We start from the raw sequence: 19,636 nt of genomic DNA on the forward strand, positions 1-19,636 counted from the left end.
CAAATGGATTCATTTGTTTTCTTTACGTTGGATTCAGCAATAATACTCATGAAACCATGGTTTTGATGTACCCATTACACGTTCCCTGTATAATACACAGAAAATTAAAACCATAACTATTAAAAAATGCGTGATTCTACCACCAAAAATTATCCTGCATGCAACTGTCTTATGCGTATCACAGGCTGGGAATGAGCTTCTGGAACAAGGACGAGCTCACCTTTCCCATTAAGAGCCAAATAGTAAATATTTTAGGCTTTGAAGGCTAGGAGACAAAATCAAGGATATTATGTAGGTACTTAGGTAACATAAGAGAAAACAAATTTCCACATTTTCCCCCTCTGCTGAACATTTAAAAATGTCAAAGTCATTCTAGCTCACGAATCCTACAAAAACAGGTGGTGGGCTGAATTTGGCTCATGGGTCACAACTTAGCGACCCTGCTCACAATCACATATCTGATATTCATTTGAACCTTCTCTGAAATTCCCATAATGACGAGTGAGACGTAAGAGGACTTATTTCACAGGATGGTTATGAAAAGGGAAACCGGTTGAAACACGTTCAGTGCTTACTTAGCACAGCACCTGGCACAAAGTAGTTATTCAGTGAATGTCAGTTGTGGTTCTTGTCCTTGTCATCATCATCAGCTTCTCTCTCAATGAGGTCAGTTGGTCACCGAGTACCTTGCCTGGCACACAGTAGGCACTCAACAAATGATGGATGGTGTTTTTACTTCAACTGCTTGGAACACTGTTTCTCAGCCTTCTTTGCAGATCAGACTCAAGTGGGAGGCTATTTTTAAAAACATATGCTGACTTCCACTTCTGGAAATCGTGATGTCAAAATTCGTCCAAGAAATAAGCTGAACACTTGTGTGTGTGTGTGTGTGTGTGTGTGTGTGCGTGTGTGCGTGTGTGCGTGTGTGTGTGTGTGTGTGTGTGTGTGTGTTGGGGGTTTTTTGGGTAAGTTCTAGGGGTGATTCTGATGATTCTTTTTTTTTTTTTAATTTTTTTTTATTAACGTTTATTTATTTTTGAGACAGAGAGAGACAGAGCATGAACGGGGGAGGGGCAGAGAGAGAGAGGGAGACACAGAATCTGAAACAGGCTCCAGGCTCCGAGCCGTCAGCACAGAGCCCGACGCGGGGCTCGAACTCACGGACCGCGAGATCATGACCTGAGCCGAAGTCGGACGCCCAACCGACCAAGCCACCCAGGTGCCCCGATTCCGATGATTCTAACCAGAAACCTGTGCCTTCGAGGGCACTGAATCTGGACAACAGAGTCAGAAACTCCAATCCCCAAATGGGCCCATCTTCTCTGCCTTATTTTGCGGCCACATACAACAGGGCTAGTGCTCAGCCCCCTTTGGAAAGTCCTATTCCATCAGTCAGTCACCAACTGGGGTTAACTGAGCACCTGTTATGTGCCAGATGTCAAGCTAATTGCTGGGGATACAGCAGTGAAGGAAGCAAAGGCCTACAATACAAGAGCCCCTTCTCCTCATCTACCCTTTTCCATGCTGGATTTTTCTACTTAGCCCTTACACACTTAAATGTATGTTGGCTCTGCCCCATGAGAGGAGGGACCTGATATAGTCTCCACTGTCCCCTCCCAGCCTAGAACAGTGCTTAGCACACAGTGAGTGTGACCAATAAAGATTTATTCTAACAGGCAGAACAGGGAACTCCGCACCTCTTCGAGCACCAAGCCGATGGCCAACCCAAGGTAAAGCGTGTGCTCAGCCTCCTTGGTGCTGGAGTTAAGGGTGGAGCATATTTTCTTGTCCGGCCCCCTCCTGGCTGTTAAATCTGAAATCCCTGCTTGAAGCCATAGTTGATCCCTGTGTTCATTCATGACTGGTAAGAGGTATTAAAGAGGATGACGCTCAGTATGTGGATGAGGTTTAACAAGTAGCAGTTCCGTTGCTTCATCACCTGCAAATGACTCAACAGAAGACAGTTCTAGAATGTTCTGACAATTCCTAAGGAGACAGACTGAGTAGCAAGTCACACGCATCTCCTAGTCCTCAAGAGGGGATGTGCCTGTGAACGTGCATCTGATTATTGGACAAGTATTTCTTGAGCTTCTAGCATATACTAGACGCAGTGCTGGGGCCTCAGGACATGGGGACGATAAAGCCAGGCCTCTGCCTTCATGGAACTTACCGTCTAGGGGTGGGGGTGGGCAGCACGGAGAGATGGATGAGAATCAAGTAAGCCAAGAATGGTAAAATGTCACTGCTGAGAAGAACAAAGCAGAGATACACGGTACTTTCCGGCCAGTAATGGGGACGGGGGTGGGCTTGATATAATCCGAGGCATCACAGTTTCCCTGAGCAGGTGATACTCAGGCCGAGACCCGAACTACGTGAGGTGTTGGCTAAACTGAGCGGAGGGAAGAGCTGGGCGACAAGGAGAACAGGACAAAGCCAGAGCACGGGAGGAGAGAGCACTGAGGGTGTCCTGCCAGAAAGGAGCCAGCCTTCCAGGGCGCTGTAGGCGGACTCTGCTCAGACATAACGCGCTCACAAATCCCCTGGGCATCTTGTTAAAATGCAGTCTCTGAGTCAGCAGGGCTGGGGCAGGGCCTGAGAATTTGCATGTGTCCAGCAAGCTCCCAGGAGACACCAAGGCCGCCGGCCCCCAGACCGCAGCGTGAGTACGAAAGTTTTAGGCCATGACTCGATCCTCGGAGCCGGGTGAGGTTAGGGGAGGGGGTTTTCCTGATATCCCTCTGGACTCTGTGAAAGCATCTGGCAGCCCGGGAACCCTCTGGAAGCCTGTGAGGTTCAGCTGGTGTCGGTACTCCCTCGCTGAGACTTTGCAGACACCTGTATCAGTCCCAATTCTACGTGGCATCCTCACAGAACAGGCTGTCTCCTCCCGGCACAAACTCCCTCGCTTGGGTGTCGCAATTCGGAAACTCTGAGGAGCGACCGCACACGTGGATGTTTTTTTTCTTTCAACCAAACTAGGCTTTGCCATAAAAACGTATGGATACAGATATACGTATACACACACACACATATACACACGCGTCTATAGACAATCTTTGAAATGTAACCATAGCCACACGAAGGACTGAAATGAAATCTTAAAGACACTAAATCATCTCACATTAAATCATCGGAGGATTATGAGGCTGGGATGTTTTTGTTGTGGCCGCAGGTGCCCGGGGCAGACCCAGACTTCTCCCTCCAGAGGCCGTGGGATTAGACATCTCAGGACCGCCGGTCCAGTGGGCAGGTGGATGCTGAACCCACCTGGGGAGGCAAGCACGTGAGCCAGGACGGACGAGGCTGGAGAGGCGAGAACCAGGAAAGCAGCTTCCTGCACACCACCTTCGATGCTCTCTCCCAGGCCCGCTGATTGTCTTTGCAAGACAATCTGGGTGACAAATGTGGGCCCGAGGAACACTGCCCTTGTAAGCAATCCCAGCTGCTCCGAACGAATGTCCCCAAACAAAGGTTGCACGCCACCCCTCCACCAGGCTTGCCGCTCAATTTAATGACCCTCCTCTGCAGCTTTAAATCAAAGGTGGCTCCTATTAAGTATAATTACCTTTGCCAGCAGCTTGTAGAACACAGTAAGTGAGGGACTACTAAGCAGGATGGTTTCTACAGGACATTATATATGCCTTGGACTAAATCAACAGCGGCCAGGACCCATAGCTTCGGATACACGTATAACTCAGCCACGGGCAAACGTATGCTGCTGGTAGAGCATCACATACTCACATAAACACAGCGATTCCTTCGCCTACGTCAGCAGCCCAGAAACGCCACGATGCAGGAGAATAAAGTAGGAGGAAAGGCTTCTCTGAACCTTGAATGCACAGTGCCTGTTTGTTATGTCAGTTTTTCTGCAAGAAGGCAACTTGCCATCCAACCAGCTAGTCTCTGAACAAGTCCCAAATGCAGTAGAAGAAAGCAGGCAGAGTCTCGCTTTCTCAACCGCACAATGCCCGCATCTGACCCCCTTGCTTACCCCGGGAAAGTGGGGAAGTGACACTACCCCAGCTGACTTTGACATAGTCATTTTTCTCCCATTCAACCTCGCCACATCCTTCATTCCCGACGTACAAACACATTTTTTAAAAAAAAGAAAATCATGAGCATCTTTATGGTTTCAGGCTCGTCAATTCCCATTTTGCCCAATTAATAAATAAATCAACACCTGAAAGGAAAGGAAAGTTGCCAAGGACTTTTGGCCTTAACCGAAAGGAAGCTATGGTGAGCGAGACTTAACAATGTGGTTCTTTCAATCCGGGGGCTGAAGCTCACCTCCAACCCCACGTTTATTACACAACGTGCCCGGAAGCATGAACGTCTCCAAAGACATTATTCTGGTAGTTCTCACGGTTACCTCCATAACCATCACATTAACGAACATTTATTGAGCACTTACTATGTGCCATGTATGCATGAAACACACTATATACTCAATCTGTATAACCCCCCTGGCAACCCCACATGGTATCAGGATAATTATTTTCAAAACTGAGAATCTAGTGCTTAGAAGGTTAGTAGCTTATCTAAGGTCAGACAGAAAGTAAATAACAGCCTCGATTTGAATCTTCATCTGAGTTCAAGGCCATGGGGTGTAACCCTTCAGAGCATACAGCATGAGGCTCTTGACTCTGTTGGCCCGGCATCCAGTCTCCCTTACTTTGGTAATATCACCTTGATTTTGCTTTGGTGACTGGCTACCAGCTGCTCCTGGCTCCTGCAGCACTGGGGGCCTACATGAGCGAGGCTGGCCAGTCAGAGGCCAGTGATTGGTTGGGGGAAGGCTATGCAAACCCATGTGGGCCAACATAAACCCTGGAGCCTATTCGCTGGGGGTCCTCTGAAGGAAAGCGTTCTGCCAGAATTGCTAAGTCATACGCTGCCAGGTGACCATTGTGACCACCGTGTGTGAAAAGGAAGGAAGAGTCTCAGACCCATCCCAATCCCACCCCTTGGGTCTCTGTACCTATAGGTGCCGAGGCTGAGGCTCAGTTGAGTCATGCAGATGGGTATAATTTATCACCAGTCCACGATTCATTAAAAATCTGGCTGAGTGCACCCTTAGAGGCAAACACTCCTGGGGTTAAATTCTAGTTGCACTATATATTTGCTATGTTAGTGTATCACTTAATAGCTCTGTGCCTCAGTTTTCATGGAAAATGGGGAGATGAGCAGTGTGCCTACCTCCTTAGTTGAGAGGAAAGCTGAATGAAGTCAGGTATGTGTAAAGGATCCGGGGCAGTGCCTGGCACGGCTTAGTAAATATTAACGAGTCTGATTATTATTTTTCAGAGAACAAAGCAGAGAAAAGTTTATGGTGAGGAGTGAAAAAGATCCAGTGTAGCCAACTAGGGCAAATCCAAAAACCTTTACAGAAAGTTATTGCCCTAAGAGCTGAGTAGGGGCGAGGATCTGCAGGCAAGAAGGGACCTGGGTTCAGGAATGGTTCCTTGGAAGAGGTTATCCATCCTTGATGGAAGTGCCAGGGGCTGCCTGGGATAAAATCTTGACAGATCAACAATTAGACCCAGAAGTAAACACACACACACACACACACACACACACACACACACACACAGAAATGAGCTTGAATTCCTAGTGAGTCATAGATCATCTCCATCCATCCGTCTATCCATCCATCCATCCATCCATCCATCCAGTTAACACTCCCTGGCTTTGTTCTGGGTACTCTATCACTAACCTGTCAACACAGAGGCTATGCCTTCGTTATCCTCATAGTCCTGGCACACAGCACAAGGTCTTGAAAACAACAGAAATTAATAAATATCTGCTGAATGAATAAAATAATGACTCTCAAATACATGTACCCCTTTCGTGAACTTATCTTCCACGAATCTGATCGATCCAACCAGCCCTCCTTCCCTCGTGTCGTTTCCATGTCTCTTTCAGGTTATCCCCGGATCGAGGTTCGTGCCCTGGAAGACCTACAGGCAGCATAGGATCAATGTCCGCCAGCAAAGTTTCACGCTCAAGCCCTCACCCCACAAATTCTCCTTTGCTCCTCTGGAAACAAGAACTGCCTTTTATTTTTACTCCATGTTCCTCCCCTAGAAAATTAAAACATCTCAATCCACAAATGGTTTTGCTGAGTGGTTTATCTGTCACAGCTGTTTTCATGATGCAGGAACTCTAGGAAACCCTTCCCCTTATGTTAATTAATTTTTTTTTCTTTTGGTAAAGAATGTTGTAGGTTTCTGTCGCTACTGTTTTATCTTGGGGGACTCGCCACTAACTTGCCCAAGTCCTTCCCTACTGCAGGAGAGCAGATCACAGTACGTGCCCCAGCATTCAAACCGAAGTTACAAACAAGTATTTCTGTTTGTTTATCGGAGTGCTGGGGCAGACTCAAAAGTTAAACCAGAGCACAAAACTTTTCTTGCGGAGTGGGTGCCCAGGGGAATACGGTCTAAAATGAAAATAAGATCATTGTTTTAAAAAGAAAAAGGAAAAAAAAAAAACCCACCTCGTACCGTGCATTGTTACACATTTGAAAACATCTCCATGTTCCTTAAATATTCTGCTTAGGGTACTAACAGGTCAGTCCACAGGAAATGCAAGAATACGTTATATTTTAATCAGGGCACATAAAACACTGTCTAGAATGTTATGTTGCCCGGGGGAATGCCGTGAGCAGGGAACGTTTACAAACTCCAGGTCAGTCCCCCCATTACATCACTGTGAAAAAAAGAAATTTATGAGGTTAAATTATATGGATGTTATATATTGGAACTGTTAGCCCATTCCCAAATGAGAATGTTGGCTGAAATAGCCAGATTCCCTGAGAGAAATTTTTAAGTACTTGTATTGTGGATGTTTTTATGGTAACTTTCTACCAAAAAAAAAAAAAAAAAAGTGAAGACATATTCTTTGAAGATCATGAAATGAATTAAAAAAAAAAAAAAAAAGAGAGAGAAGCCTCACAACTAAAAAGTCCAAATTCCAAAAGAGAGGGCACCTAAAAGAGTTACTTATGTTCTGCTTGTCCAAAGATAATAACACAGAAGTTACTTTGTGGAACTTACTCGTGATTTATTTCATCCATTCTTCATCTAAGTGATTGGAAACACAGATGTTGACGCCATAACCTTGCTTCCAGTAAATAATTCCTCAAAGGACACACATTTGCTTAACCGTCGTCACAAGATGATAAAACTTATGAAACATTTATGGAAGCAGCAATGCAGTTTTGTTGGTTTATGGGTTTGGCAAGTTTTGAAACTCGTAGCCCCAAATTTTCCACCTTCCCTTTGCCTCCGTAAAGGAACAGTATCTTTGGGGAGGTTCCCGTACCTGGACTGGAGAGACTGCTCCCCCTCTCCCCACCTCGTTCTTTCTTTCTCCATTTGTGGCTGCAGTTTGACAGTAAACAGAAGGGCTGTCGTGCCGATCTCAAAGAACAATAATTAAACCAAAGGGACAGCAGACAAAGTGCTCTGTGGGACCAACAGAGGAGGAATAAAAACCCCGCCAGGGAACTGTTTTCTTACGGTTTCGAGCCTGCTTCAGAGATAAGCAACCGTTCACATGTGCCATGTGTGTGCATTCGCGTATCCATTCAACATTTACTGAGAATCTACTATATTCAGCCCTGTGGGCGCAAATCGTGCAGGTATCTAAATATTCCAAAGGCTCCAGGAACCTTGGATGACTCTTCAATTCACTCATTTAGTCATCCGGGTATTCAACAATAACACCCACCGTAAATGAAATGGTCCCCGTGCAGAGCCTACCTTCCTGTATCAGCTACAACTGATACCCTACAAATTTAGTGCTGATTTTCCTGTGCAGGCAACATAGGTGTAACTATGGTTCTGTTTCTCAGAACCCCCAGGGAATTGCCACAGAGAGACCCCTGGGGAAATACACTGTGATGCTGGCTTCACGTTCACGGGGAAAATCCCCAAGAGCTTTGTGGTTGATTCCATTAATAGGTCAGCCTCGGCGTGAGCATCTGCATTGACTAGGTCCACCACCAACACAAAACTCATGCATAATAAGGTCCTTCTACACTCGCTCTTTACCCCCAGACACACACACTAACACTCAAAGCATACGTGATCCCGCCATAGGTGAAACATACACCCACAACACACACAAAAGACACACAATCACAACTCACCCCCACAAGAAAACACGCTCACAACACACACTTCGACACATTCTAAGGACGATGCTGATCTTGGTTGTGAAAAGCATCTGGTACCAACATCGACCCTCCAGATCCTGAGGTCCTACCTTATTAATATTTCTCCCCCCCAGGACTGAGCAGCTTGCCTCGCTACATGTTTGCTAAACTGCATTAAAGGTCAGTCTGAGTGCCTAACATGCCACACGGCCCAAGTGGCTACTGTTACGGTTCACCTTGTAACACCTCTAAACAAAATCCCAGGGTCCTTCCTTTCCTAACCTGACCCACCCATGTTTAACACCCCATGGATTCCAGGATCTGGATGGCAATGGTTGTCCGACTCGAAGCTCCATCGATTACACCCCCTGAGGACAAATGCAATTTCTTTTATGCTATTCACACTTCCCTTTTAACGTCTCTGTGTTCCCCACTCCACCCCAAGACGACGAATGGTCTCATGCTGGATGTACCTGAGATTCAAGCCATGTTGATGGTTGAGTCTCACGCATTATTGGGATTATTGACGTATTTTATTTATTCAGTTTACTTGCTTCAAGCACACATTTCACAAGCGCCTACTAGGTGCAAGTGAGCCAGTTAAATTTTTGGTAAGGTAAGTGTATATTTCAGGAAAGACACCAAGAAGGTTCAAAGTAAGAAATACTAGGTGTTTCCATAATGTTTACTTTTCTCAACTGATTCTCTTGCTAAACGCAGTAAAATTCTCACAACTGTTTTTCTCTGCATCAATTATTTATGTGACAATTGTAAAAATTCTTAAGAATATCCAGTACAGGATTGTACGTAATAATGAAAACTTTAAAAATATGCTAAATGTCTATTAACAGAGGAGTTGATAAGTGAGTAAAAATACACATTCTTATGGTAGAATATTATGAAGCATATGAAAACGAATTCACTGTATTTTTAAATCTATTCTCTCTGTCTCCCTCTTTTTTTCTTTAGCTGCCTATCTACCTACTTGGATAGAGTTTACACACAGACTTAAAAATCAATGTGCAATACATAGTGTAAAAAATATTTACATAAAAAATATTAAACATATACAGAAGGACAATAATGCCCCTCGCTACATATATACGCAGGCAGAATTATAAATAATGGAGGATATGCCCACCAAAGTCTGAATAGTGCCTGCCTCTGGGGAGAGAGGGAGGGTGGGGGGAAATATTAGTATCTGCTGAGCACTTACGATGCATGGAACACTGTTCTAAGTACTTAACAAGGATCTACTTTTTAAAATCCTCATAATGGTGCTTACAAGTCACTGCTCTCCTTTACGCCTATTTACAGGACTGAGGCACAGAAATTTTAAGATTGGTGTTCAAAAGTGATATAACTTTATCTGCAAAGTTTAACTCCTTTCTACCCGAAATTTACTCATCAGGTGAAAAACGCTCATCTTATTATTGACAGCTCTTCCTTTTATTCTCTACAATTGACTATCCCCATCCGATATTAATAATGAAAATGTTTACACTAAAGACAATAAAATGATTATTTCATTCCATTACTTACTAAAATAACCTCAAATCAGAGAGCAAGGCAGTTTGCCAAACTGTGTTATTACAAGATTTGCTTCAAAACGCCACCACATTCAAAATTTAAACACCACCACCAACAAACAGATCCGCAAAACCTACAACCAACAACAACTACAAATAATTGTTAGGGGTTTCCTTTTTTTCCCCCTAAGAAAGATCCTATCATGATTTCTGTTGTAAGCAACATTTTCCCTCTGAGACCCAAGCCCCTCGACCTTCACAATCATCTCTTTTTCAGATTCTTCAAAGTAATCATTTAAATGTCACCTATAATTAAATACTTACAAGTAAGAAACACCTTTAGAGACCCTGACCATAAATATTAAGAGGAGCGCTAAACGGGAAATCTGGGAGGCCAGCTTTTCATTTGGTAAAATAAATAACAGGCCAGCATCATTGCACGTATTCCCCATTTTTGATGGCCAGGAGGAGTCATGGGGCCTACAAGAGATTTATGGAGAACAGATGAGCAGCGTCTGATTTCAGGACACATCCACAAAGATGCTGTAGGAAGTGGATGAGCACGATCACTTATTGAGACACCCCAGATGGACCGTGTTCGTGGTTTTCATGTTTCTGTGATCGTGGTTTTCATGGTTTTTTCCTCCTTCTGTTTAATCAAACAGGAATGGACTTACAAAATGCCATTGTGGCATGTGGAAAGCTCAAGAGGTTTCAAAAATCATATATATATGTATATATATACATATATATTTTTTTTCATCTTCATAGGCTCAAATTTTAAAGGTGGTCCTTTGGATTTAGATAAGCAGGATGATGCTCTTTATTTATTTATTTTTTTCTTTGCCACAACTGACTGACTTCAACCTGGAAGAAACCCTAAATTTCAGTTCGCGCCCTTAGTCTGCACGTCTCTCTCCCAGCCTGGGGACGTTTATTTACGTGATGCTCAGCTATTAAGCATTAAATACTGTGAGAAGCAATGAAACACAGTGTCTGAGTACTCGGCCTTTGGTAGGCAGAGCCGGGTTTCAATGTCTTGTTTGGCAGCTTATGTGATCTTCAAGCTATTTGTCATTCGATAATTCTCTCATCTCTTCAATGGGCCCATAATAACACTATCTGGCCTTCAGGATGTCATCGGGAGAGACTTTATGTAGATGGCCTGCATGAAGTCCATGCTCTGTAAATGTTAACTAGTAAGGGTAGACTTTCTGGTTTGGCATCATGCGGGTCGACAAGCGGTATTTTATCTTGATGGTATGATGTTGACTAGGTTGACGGTCACTGTTGCATTATGACAGCGACAGTTAGGACTGGCATCATCTTTCTCATCACCAACATCATCATTTTGGTCCCATTTGCTCATGGAAGCCCAGATGATAGACAGAAAGGGCTTGGAAATCTCATTATTGGGAGGAACCGGGAAAGAAAAAAGAGGGAATTGATGAAGGAAAAGAGCCGCTGAGGAAAATAGGAGAAAATACGAAACAGAATGAGATGGTGAAGGAGGCACCAAAGAAAAACGCTAGGTTTTCTGCCCTCCCATTCTGTAGCATTTTGGGAATTTCAGAGACTGTAAGAAACAAAAAAATCAAGCTCTGGGCGATTCCTTGTGTTTCTTTCTTGTCTCTTGACTCTGGTATCTAGGGTGCCGGCCAACTCCCGGGCAGACAGGGCCCCTATTCTGTATTGGCTGCGTTGCTTGTCTTTCAACTTAGCTGAAGGATTCTCTGGGCTCTGATGTTCCCTGCTATGACTAGGTAGATAGATGAGCGAATGGATGCATTTCTCTGTTGAAAGGCATTAGGGAAAGTGGTCCCCCCATTTCTAAAAACTAGGCGATTGCCACAAGAGACTGAAAGGAGAGAGTACTTATATATTTTGTGTTGACTAAAAGCCAAAAGTGGATATGGATCCCCTTGGATAATTTTTTAAATGTTTTGGCATTCCGAATTGGGAGACAGAGGGAGGGAGAGAGAGAAAGAGAGTAGAAAAAGGGAGGGTGGGGGAAGACAGGATCTGGCTTTGGTTTTTACAGCATCCTTCTGGCTGCCATGTGATGTATTAGAGACCAAGGCTTCAGGCAGTTTGACCACGCAGGAGGCCATCTACTTAGATTCCCGCCCCCCCCCCATCCTGCAATTCAAAGCCATGGTGGGTGCTTCGAATACAGATTCATGGGCCTCCGCCCCATCCTGTGGAATGAGAACTACTAGGCCCCCGGCCTGGGACTCCGCAAGGTTGCACTTCCGCCGGTTTTCCAAGTGATGACGACACCAAGTAAAGGCGAGAACCACCCCTCTATTCCACATGCCAAACCAGAACATTATTCCCAATTCCTCCATATCTGCAAAGTTTCCTCGGCCAGTAAAGGCTCTCCAGTGTTTCTCTCTGATGTTCTGGTGGGGGGGGGGGGGGGGGGGGGAGTTCCTTCTGGTGTTCAAAGTTTTTTGAAGTTTTACTGAAAGCCTCTGCCTTCCGGGTGTTCCTTTGACCCAGACGCGACTTGGCAGCCTTTGGGCACATCTGGGTCATGAATCCCCTGCCCTGTCCGGGTCCTGGGCAACCACAGGGTCCTCCCAGCTAGTCATTCTGCCCTATCCTCACGGTCTGTGCAACTCCCTGCCCCCAACTATTGCTTTCTTTATATATTTCCTTACAGCGACTCCCTCTTTAATGTCCTCATGTAATTTTATTTTATAATGAAAATTTATGTCCCCACAGTCCGTGAAAACCCAGCATCATTTGCCGTTAACGATCAGAAAAGGAAAATCTAAGCGTTACTTGAAAAAGTCTCTGAATTCGAGGTCTACCCTCTCTGATAAAGGGGCATGAGACAGCTGTTTAAGGCAGGCTAACACCAAGACTTGCTTCTTGATTAAATCAGAGGGGTTGAAAACAGTGTTGGAAAAGGAACATCATTTGCACTTAGTGCGTGAGTCCGTGCTGCTTAAAACTGTTTACCACCAGTGGTACGGCCGCCCATAACGGAGCAGCTCTGGCTTTAAAAGCCTTCAGGAATAGGCTTGCTTTGCTCACTGAAACCCTGCAGAAAGCTCTGGCAGGCCTGGGCAGAGGAGATGGCCATCTGGAGTGTCCACTAGAGGAGGCCATGGTACCAGTCAGGGGTCTTGTTTGGCCCCTCCCCACAGAGACGCAATTTTGTCTCCTGGGGTTTCCTCCCTGTGACTGCCAGTCACCATGCCCCCATCATTCATTCTATCAAATCACACTGATTGAGCACCAACTACGTGCCAGGCTTTGTGGACGGGCGGCAGGTAAGACAGAAGGCAGGTCCCTTCACGGTCATGAGCTCAGACTCGTGGTCATGATTATCGAGCACTTACTATGTGTGAAGCACTGTTCTAACTGCTTTGCAGGGGTTCATACTGTGCTCCCCAACAACCCAAGGGGGAGGTTGTATGATCGCTACGTTACCAATAAGGAAATCAAGGCATGGAGAGGTTTATTAACTTGTTACCGTAATGACTAAAATGTATTGACCACTTACCTTGTACAGGGCACTGTGCTAAGCACGCCCTCTGATTTGTCTCGGTGAATCCTTGTAAACACCCCATGAGATGAGTTCTCATCAGGTCTATTCTGCTAATGAGGAAATTGGAAGTCCGGGAGGTAACAGTGCCTAAGGTCATACAGGGAGGAAGTGACCCTTGGGAGAGAAATCGACTCCAGGGTCACCCCCTTGCCCTGACACGGTGTCGTCTGATGGGTGTGTGGAGCTGGGGAAAGGCGATTCCAGGACTCCACGAAATGTGCTTGGAAGAGGGCCCTTTCCCCCTCTACAGTCAATTCTAGAATCAATGCACCTTCAAACGTTTTCCCTCGTTTCCAGTCTGGCTCAGAGAATGACAGACTGACAATTTTCAGTAAGAACCTGGTACATAACTACAGGCGAGAGATAAACGAAGGAATGAGGGAATTAGAATTACTAGGATGAACCCAGGCCGGTATTTCAGACACACCTCTCAGGATACGCCACGGCCACGGCCATCCTCTGCACATCTTGTCCAACTTTGGACTGAGTCTCTCACCTTCCCCACCATCGGTCGGGTCCAAGATAGCAGCAGCTTTGGACCGGATGGACACAGGGGCCTCCTACATGGTCAACCTGCCTGCAGCCTTGCTCTCTAATACACCACATGGCAGCCAGAAGGATGCTGTAAAAACCGAAGCCAGATCCCGTCTCCTAAGCACGCCCGCCCCCCAGGGCACAGCTCCTTAGAGGTCTTGGGTCCTAGAGGCTTGGCGGTGGCCTGTCCTCCTGTGGGGACCCCGCACCATTCCTCCAGGCTCCGCCACCCTGGCCACCTTGCTGCCCGCCAGCCCCCGCCTTGCTCCTGACCCACAAGGTCACACGTGTTCCCAGTGGGCACGGGGCGGGGGGGCGCTTCTCTCCCCGCGACGTCCCTCAGAACCCAGCTGCAATGTCACTTGCACTGAGAGGCCTTTTCTGGCCCTCCCATCCAAGACGGCGCCCCCTCCCCTGGTGCCCTACGCCCTGCCCGCCTTTGGGCCTCTCTCGGGCACATGCCACACGCTGGCATATGACCACATGCACCTGCTCACTTGTCTGGGATCTCTGTCTGCCACACTAAATGGAAGCTTCAAGAAGGCAGGCCTTTGTCAACTTCCTTCAAGCCTCCGGTTCCGGCACCTCCCGCGGTGCCTGGTGCATAGCAGACCGTCAGTAACATCGGTTAAATAAAGATTTCAAGGCAGGCAGCCCAAACTCCCACCTGCTCGCCACTGAGATCCCAAATCCCTTTGTCCTGAGATACACCTTAACAGGCACCAGCCAGCCTCCCTTCTCCCCTCTCCCAGACGCTAATCTGAAGGTGACAATTAAAAAGTAGAGAAGGCGTTACCAGGAAACAGCCTGTAGCCTTCTCCCATTAGCTTAACAACCCTTAAGCTTTGCCACCTCTCCCGGGGCCTGAGGGGATGAGCACAGGTTTGCCCTGGGGGAGGGGCAGTTGCCCAACCCTGGGAGGCTGCGCACCTGGAGGGCAGAGGGAGAGGTCCAGCTCAGGGGTCAGAAATGAGGATCCCCAGCCCCTTCACCAACATCAGGGACCCTCCCTCTGAGGGTCTTGGCTTAATGAGGAAGGCTACTAACCCATATCGGCAGCAAGCACTGCGTACGAGAGGAATACGTACTGTTTACTGCAAAAAGGCGAAATGCCTGCTCTTCGTGCAAAGGCAGATGATGTCATGATGAGCAAAATGCAAGTTCATTACCAAAATCACTGTCTTTTTGTCATTAGTATTTTTTTAACTGATAAATATTCAGAGTGCCGTTCCGATCGTGATTGGTACCTAGGTCTGCCAAAAAAAAAAATGTTAGATGTGTAAAAGAGATCCTTCTACTCAAAAGTAATTAATTAGTATACAAAGTAGTACACTAATTAAAGTATTTATTCCTTTATTTACAGCCTCATTTATTCATTCATCGGGAAATATTTATTTAGTGCCTAATAGGTACCAAGGACTAATTCAAGAGCCTAGATTTTTTTCCCCCCAGAATCCCTACAGACAAAAAATAACAACAGGAAGGAGAATCAACATGAGCGTTTATGAAAAAGATCTTGTGTGCGTGCCAGGGACTGCACCAGGGTTTTCTCTACGTCGCATTACCTAACCGTCCTGCCCACAACGGGAGGCGAGAGATATCCTGTGCCCACTCGACAGATGAGGACTTGGAGGGCAGCAAGGTTAAGGAGCTTCGCTTCAAACACTGCTGGCCAGTTAAATAGGCAAGCCCTGCGACCCCATCCCAGATCGGCTTGGCTCTTAACATTTGCTTTTCAACAGCCTCCCCCGTTTGGTTCACCAGGCACCAGGCAATCCTATGTTCTGTTGGACACCCAAATGGATCACATCGCTTCCCTTCTGGAAACCCTCCCTCCCCTCACACTGAGACCCATATAGGGAAAGCCACACCAGACCTGCCCCCGCCCACCTCCCGGCCTCTTTCCTTATACCTCCGCCCCCATTTTAACCTGCCCTGGCCCCACTGGGCCCCTACATATTCCTCAAAGAGGCAAGTCAATTCTGGTCGTAAGTGCTTACTGCTTCATTTGCCTGAAACATTTCTCCCAGATCTGTGCTCGGCTGGTTCCTCGCTTTTTGTGCAGGGCTGGTCAAGTGTTGGCACCTGAGGAATACCGGCTCTGACCATCCTGTATAAAAAGGCAACCCTCCCATCCCTCTTTATTCCATTAATGCTAGTGGGTTTTTATGAAATGCAGTTAGAACTATTTAATGTTGTATTATATATTTATTTGTGTATTAGCTTTCTGGTCTTAAAAGAATTATAGCTGTGTGAGGGCATGGGCTTTTCTGCTGTGATACACCAGCCCCTAGATCAATGCCTGGCAGACAGTAGGTGAGCAGGTCAACGTCTGTTGAATGAATGAATGCACAATGCACATCCATACACATGAAGGAACCCTCACGAAAGACCGACTTCATATATGGGAGAGGGCCCGAGATTCTATTTGGAGATGCCAATGAAGGCAGCATCCTCCGTCAATGTTCTCAGTACCCTCCCCGCAGGCTTAGACTTCACAACAGACGCAGGGAAAGAATAATAGGAACGGGGCCCTTCCTTGGCAAATGACTATAGCTATTCCAGATAAAATATCACAATAGATTAAGTGTATGGGCTTTGGAAGCAGGGAGTTTAAAACCCAGCTTGGCCACTGCATGACCTTGAACGGGCTGCTCTGCAGGTTTCTCAGATCGCCATCAGTAATAGGGATTACGCTGGCATCTAATGCATGAGAATGTTAGAAGGATAAAACTTGGCTCAGACGTCCCCCCCTGGGACAGGTCTCTCCCCTGGCCATCCACACTTGTATTACCAAACTCCCACTCTTCAACTTTTGCTTTTATGAAACCACTGTCATCATGGAGTTTCTTTTCTATATGAAATTTATCTTTTTTTTTTTCTTTGTTAATTTACTTGTATGTTCTCCTGCTTCCCCTTCCTGGAGGGTAAGATCCCCTCTTCATCCTATTAACTGCCCCTGCCTCCTTCCCCGGGAAGCAGGTGACCAGAACAGAACCTGGCACGTAGTAGGGACTCAAGAAATAACTGCTGTTTAAATAAATGAAATATAAGCACTTGGTAAAGTGCTTGGTATATATAATAAGCACCTCCATAGTGGGAGGTATCGTTATTGCCATTGTTGTTATAGTTGTTGCTGCTAGTGTTATAATTACTATCTATTGGGAAAGAAATGTTCTTTTGAGCTGGCACGGGGCTCCAACCATTCCCTCTTCATTCCCAGAAAAGGCTAAAACCCTACTCAGTGACTGGATTTCCAGTTTTAAAAACCAAAATGCACCCATGTCTGACTTCTTTCAAGCCCCGGCCTCCTAGTCTCATGATAGTTGTTGGTTGCTCATTTCCTTTCTGGTGTAAATGCTTCATGGTCTGGCTATTCAGGGTGAAGATACACGACTGTCAGGTTTGACCCCTAATAGTTTCAGTGCACTTTCTCAGCCCCAGTCTCATATAATCCTTTCAAAAACCCTGGGCCTTAAGAAGAAATATGATTACCCCCATCTTATAGGTTGAAAAGTGGGGGGGGGAGGTGGGGGGCGGGAGCAGAGATTTGAGCGGCTTGCCCAAATCTATAAGGCAAAGAAAAGGAGTAGACCTAGGGATTTGAACTTGGGTCGTTCTGACTCCTGAACTCATGTTCTTACCCCTGAAGCAAGGTTTCTCTCTCGAGCTTGCTCAGGGCCGCACAATGAGTGTGGGCGAAGCTGGAACCATTACCCAAGTCACTTCCTCCTGTTCTAAGGCCCCATCCACGGTCTCAAACCTAACCTCAAGAGGGAAAACAAAAAGAAGCACAAAGCCATGGACCCAACTTCCTAATAAAGGAAACTAGCCAAAGGCAGCTCTGATGTAAAACTGCTTATAGCTTTTCATTTTGGAATTTCTTCTGTACCAAACAGTACCGAATGCCTAGAGGAGATTTACCTCTTCTCTACAGCATCCTCTTGGCCCAGAAGCTATTCATATCTCCCCCGGCCTATGAGAAAGGGGCTTCTGAATACATAGAAAATTCTAAGAATCTGATAAATTCAAGTGATTTAAAGTAAGCCCTTTGCAGTTTGTATAGAAATATTTACATGCCGCTGCTCTGGCTTACCCAAGTCACTTCTCCCTTATAGAACACCTTGACCTTCCGTGTCCTTTTCGAATTGTCCGCGTCACCAGATTTCATGGATTTTTCGTGATGCAGGAAAGCGTTTGGGAAGTTTCTTCCAAATTCATGACAAACAGAATGGCCGCTGACAACAGCTTTGATCTCCTTCTGCCCTATGTAACTATTTTCATTAAAAACAATAACTGTGTTCTACCCACCTTAATATCTAAACTGTGTAATTTCCATAGAAATGACTTAGATGGAGCTTTAAGAAGAAAGCTCAGGAGTGATTTCAGAGTATTCATTCAGTTCTGAAAGCACTCAACTAATTAAGACCCGTGATCTTAATTTCTGTACTAACAGAAACTGCAGAACGCTGTCTTTTTTTTTTTTTAAATCCACCTTAGTATTATGGCAGCTTTATGGAAACATGAGGCTTTTCCTTTAGCATAAATGGACACTACAGCTTTTCAATTAAATTAGTCTTTGGAGAGAGAGATGCAAAAGAGCTAAAAAGCTCCTTAAAAATCTTCCCTGCTCTGCAACTTTTCATGTGCCAAGGGGAGATGTGTAGTTAAAATGCACTGCTATTTTCTTCTTACCCTGCCGAACAAAGTTTTCGATCTTGAACCCTGAGCTAGCTAGAATAACCTGTCGAGATTTTACTTTTAGTTTGTGTGCCCACGTTTGGGTTTCTAAAGCTATTTTGCAAAAAGGGACGTGTGCTACAGTGTCCTGTGTCCTTGTCCATCCAGAGAGAACTTTGTTAGGTAGACCCTGTTTAAGGTTGACGAGTAGGTATGACGATACTGAAATTGTTGTTTTCGTTGTTTTTAAACAACACGGATAGAAAGGGAACTCTTAGAAAAATTCAAGACAAATGCTTTCAAATATGATCCAGGTTTTTCTTTTTTCCTGTGTAATTTCTCTAAATTCATTACCTCTAAAAATACCGATATATTAATAACAGGATTATCTGGCCGTGCCTCCTGAATTTTAATTTCTAAAATTTTAACCAATTTTAGGCCTTGCTTCGGCATCATGGCGTACTGGAGGATGCCCAGAGGGCATCTTTTTTTTTTTTTTTTCTTTCTGCAGAGGAAATGCAAAAGGTTCAGAGGCAACAAATGAAAATTCTACAGAACCATTTTAATGACTTTCAAGTCTCTTCAAATTATTTTATCACTTCACCCACAGAGTTTGCTTTGGAAACAAACATATCAGCAATTCCCACTTGGCCTCTCAGATTCCTATTCTGTGTGTCTGTGATGCAGACGAAGTCTTCAGAGGGGACCTAAGTCCTACACCCTCATGAAGGTCTCCCTGTTGAAGTGAGGGGGGGGAAACCACCCCACTGTGGACACTCCAGACTGGTGTCCAAGTCAGACCCCAAACCATGTGTTTACGGAGACACTTTCCCGTGAGTTCGCATAGTCCGAAAGTGGATATACGGGCTGTGAAAGGACCGAATTTTTATTACCATTTCTTAGAGACCAGTGTTTCTCAAAACTACCTTTCAATTAGCATTGCAACACCTAAAACAAACGAGTGACTGAAAGGTCAGTAATACCAAAAAAAAAAAAAAAAAAAAATGAAAGAAATGGTAAATCCAGTGGAAATTGGCTTCTATGATACAGGCCGGTAAATATATGGTGTTTTTTTTGTTTGTTTGTTTGTTTTGTTTTGTTTTGTTTTTTCTTACTGCAATATCCAGGCAATCAAGCAAACCCTCTCAATGAGGTTATTTCTTATGTGGCTAGAAT

General features: G+C 45.4%; 1 protein-coding gene and 1 long non-coding RNA gene across 4 annotated transcripts in view; one reads left to right on the forward strand and one right to left on the reverse strand.

The window, feature by feature from the left end:
* TSHZ2 (teashirt zinc finger homeobox 2) overlaps nucleotides 1-19,636 on the reverse strand; it is a 405,751-nt gene that overhangs the window by 379,920 nt on the left and 6,195 nt on the right. The gene's annotated exons all lie outside the window — the stretch shown is intronic.
* LOC122237150 lies at nucleotides 1,985-6,101 on the forward strand. Its single transcript, XR_006215360.1, has 3 exons — nucleotides 1,985-2,659; nucleotides 4,137-4,236; nucleotides 5,923-6,101. It is a non-coding gene; the product is annotated as an uncharacterized LOC122237150 (long non-coding RNA).

The sequence above is a fragment of the Panthera tigris genome, chromosome A3 (genome assembly GCF_018350195.1).
Source record: "Panthera tigris isolate Pti1 chromosome A3, P.tigris_Pti1_mat1.1, whole genome shotgun sequence".
NCBI lineage: Eukaryota > Metazoa > Chordata > Mammalia > Carnivora > Felidae > Panthera > Panthera tigris.